The sequence below is a fragment of the Sinohyriopsis cumingii genome, chromosome 8, assembly GCF_028554795.1.
Source record: "Sinohyriopsis cumingii isolate HCF-2022 chromosome 8, ASM2855479v2, whole genome shotgun sequence".
In the NCBI taxonomy this organism is placed as follows: Eukaryota; Metazoa; Mollusca; class Bivalvia; order Unionida; family Unionidae; genus Sinohyriopsis; species Sinohyriopsis cumingii.
The window spans coordinates 96,526,511-96,530,279 of NC_142968.1; positions in this window are offsets into that span (position 1 = coordinate 96,526,511).

Sequence of the window (3,769 nt, forward strand, 5' to 3'; positions counted from 1 at the left end):
TGCAGTAATTAGTCCTAAAAAAACGAGTTAGTAATTTCCCATATAATTGCAGTAATCTTTTTAGTTTTTTACCCATTTTCCCCTACCTAATGCTTAAAAATAAAAGAATACACTGCACAGTAAAAGTATTAATGCGAACATAGCACCGCCAAGAGACTTTTGAACTTCGTCGCGCGCTCGTCATTAGTTTTAAAATAAAATCGTTTTGGTCTGCATAACATTGAAATTTAGAGTCATATTGATAATGAATACGCACTGAAACAAATTTTCCAGCTGGTCTGTAATGGATGGATTTTGTTTTTCTGTTGATCCAACTCAGTTCTGCTTTCCAGCTTGGGAGGGTCTGGATTTATTAGCTATGTCGATTCAGTATGATGTACATGTGATTTGAGCAGTAGAGGGACCCGTGAAGAAATCGCAACACTTTTTTTGTGCTGTCCTTGGTTGTTTGGAATCACATTGTGGGGAAAATATTAATTCTTTTAATTGAAATTGTCGGAACTGGTCAAAAAGACGCTATGAAATGTCACATTCGCTTTGTTTTGAATGTACTAAAGAGAATATGATTTCTGTTGGAAATGTAGTCATAATTGCAGTACAATTTTGCGGTGTGTATCAAGTTTTGAAAGCCATGACGGGGGTCATTTGATTTGGATTTGTAGAACTGAGAAAGTAAATTTTGAGGAAATTTAAGATGCAAAAATGTATGTATATTTATTGCCCTTCTTATTAACAGCTAAAGAAAACATTATTATTCCCTGTCACGTGCATGCTCTTCGTTGAAGAGATTCAAGCTACATTACCTGTATGGTTTCTATCGCTATCTATAGGCCTAAATCCAAAACATTGTATACAAAAGTGAAACGGGGAAAATTGCAAAGCAGCTGCTGTGTGGCAGTCCATTTAGCCAACTGAAATAAAACTTCTTCGTCGTCTATGTTTATTGGTTCTGAGGTTCTTAGTTTTCGAACAAAATCTTCAGTTGCATTTTTCTTCTTCAAATTTTGTGTTTTGACTGACTTGTAAAATGGTACGTTTCTTTACTATGCTTTTATTTATAGACCATATATAGCACTGGTCATAGTTTGAATCATTTTATTTGCGAAAAGTTATGAACATTTCTCCGAAATGACTGTATATATAATCAGAATGGTAATTTTAATAATGCGTGTCTCAGGGTTTTTTTTGTGTGTGCACATTGCGAATACCTCGTTCATTCGATTGCTTGGATGACAGTTTCATTTTTGACTCATTGAACTCATCCACATGATTAACTTTATCATCTCTGCTTTCAAATGGACGAAACAACTTGTTTAGTTCATCCACAAACGAATTTTATAAACATAACGCTAAACCTCTGCTACTTGAGGGTACATTGTTTAATGACAATCAGAAGTAGTTCCTAATAAAAGAATATATTTGCAATATGAAGCCGTGTAATATCAAAAAATACTGCCAGATTCTGACCATGTAAAGTTAATGGAGAGAACAAAAGATTATATATAAATAATATTAATAATAATAGTAATAATAATAATAATGACAAAGACACGTTCGCCTCGGATGCGGGAGGTCGCAGGTTCGAACCCTGGTCAAGTCACATCAAAGACTTATAAAAATGGTACTAACAGCTGCCTAGCTTGGCGCTCAGCATTTAGAGGTTAGTGTTAGGACTGGTCGGCCTGGTGTCAGGATAATGTGACTGGGTGGGACATGATGGTACATATCTGTGGCATGATGTTAAAGCTACGTTAAAAATCCAAATCACACACACACACACACACTTACGAAGACGACCATGTTACGAGTTCTCAAATTCCTTAGTCAGTTGGCTTCCTCGGTTTATTTTCAATTACCTATGGTCATGTAGCTATTTTTACCATCAAATCGCTGATTTGCTTAAGAAGCGTGGTAATGACCTTTTTGGAATTTATGTAACAATATAGGTCACGGCTTTCTAACCTCTATGACATGATAATCACTAATGCCACCGTCATACGCAGGTGTATGGACCATAAAGTAATAAACAAAAACTCAGAACTAGTTGCCAGACAGCAAAATAAAATATAAAAAACAAGGGCCAATTATAGTCGTTTAATTTGATTTTTACGAAGTACAAATCTGCCTATAGCTAGTTGATCACTGGTTCTTTAAGTTGGTGATAACTTGGATTATTTTTACTCGTGTAACTGATGAAACCGTTATTACAACATTGCTTAATTTGCATGGCAAAGTTTTCAATCAGGCCTATATTATTTATTGTGACTATACAACAAGATTCTGTACTGATGTAGAAATGCAGATAATAAGATCAGTGAACAGCCGCTACACTGTGTGGCTTAGAATTATTTTGTATTGGTAGAGATATATTTTGTACTGGCAAAGGATCTTGCATGCCAACTGCGACAGTAAATGTTTCGTATTTAAGATATACCGTGGTTTATATAAATGTCGAAGAATTCACAGGGGGGCCCCGAGTGGCCGAGTGGTCTAAAGCGCTCACCGTTATGGATCACTGCCATCTCACCTCTGTCTGCGTGGGTTCGAGTCTAGGATTCGGCCAATGTGGGCATGTGAGAAAGCATGCCAGTAACTTCTCGTTGGTCGGTGGTTCTTTCCGAGGTTTATATTGACCGCCATGTATAGCCTATAATGTGCTGAAAATAGCATTAAACCCTACAACAACAACAAAACAACAACAACAACAAAACAACAACAACAAGAATTCACTGATAAATGCGTATATTATTTGGAAAGAAATTTTTGAAGATATTTCAAAGTGCCATTATTCTGCCAAATGATTTGATTGTAAGAATTGTTTCAGAAACATTAAATCACTGTTTCGTTTGAATGGATCATACAGATTTAACAAAGAGGCCCAAAAGATGTTATATTCTTTTTCAAATACAATGAAGGGGCATACTGACAAATCAATTAACGTAGGAATTATCTTGGAACAGAAACGATGAAAATATTTTATGGAGAAAACGACAAATCAATATTCGATGTTATGCAAGAAAAAAAAAAGGCTCTAACTTCAAATATAGGTAATGAAATGAATGATGGTGATGGCGACGACAATGGAATTTTAAGGGAATATAGTGGCAGTAGACAAGGTCACCAAAGGTAAAAATCAGTTAGAGAAATGTTCTTTGGTATCATTATAAGGAATTACTAAAGACATTTGTGAGTATTTATGAGAAAGTAGCAGAAGATGAAACTTGTGTAGAAATGAGTAAGCTAATGACACTTGTTTTTTCTGAGTTTATAGGAAAAATATTTTCGAACAAAAAATCAAACTATATATGAAGTCAATACATAATAAGTGAATGTTCTTTGATGTTATTGTATTTCGTTGCACAAGTAGTGAATATTTACACATCGGTACAAGAATTCTGAATGATTAGTATGCAGTGATTTAGCCAAATAGTTAATTTTAAAAAATATATAAACAAAAAATATATTTGTTGCGTATCTTTAATCAATGATGCAAAGTGAAGCAGTTGTGATGGGCAGTATTTGCAAATTAATTTCAAAGGCGAAAATTCGTTCACAGCAAATGGTCGTAAAATCAAACACTAACCATTACAAGAAGTTGTAAGACTCTTTATATCTGCTGAGGAACTCATACGGCAGATGCCATATACACAATTAATCTAAAATTGATATGATTTTCATAAAAAACATGGTTGATTACTTTTTATTAGAGAAATATAAGTTGTAAATATATATACAAGAAGTTCAATTGCACTGGGATAAAAAATTTGTA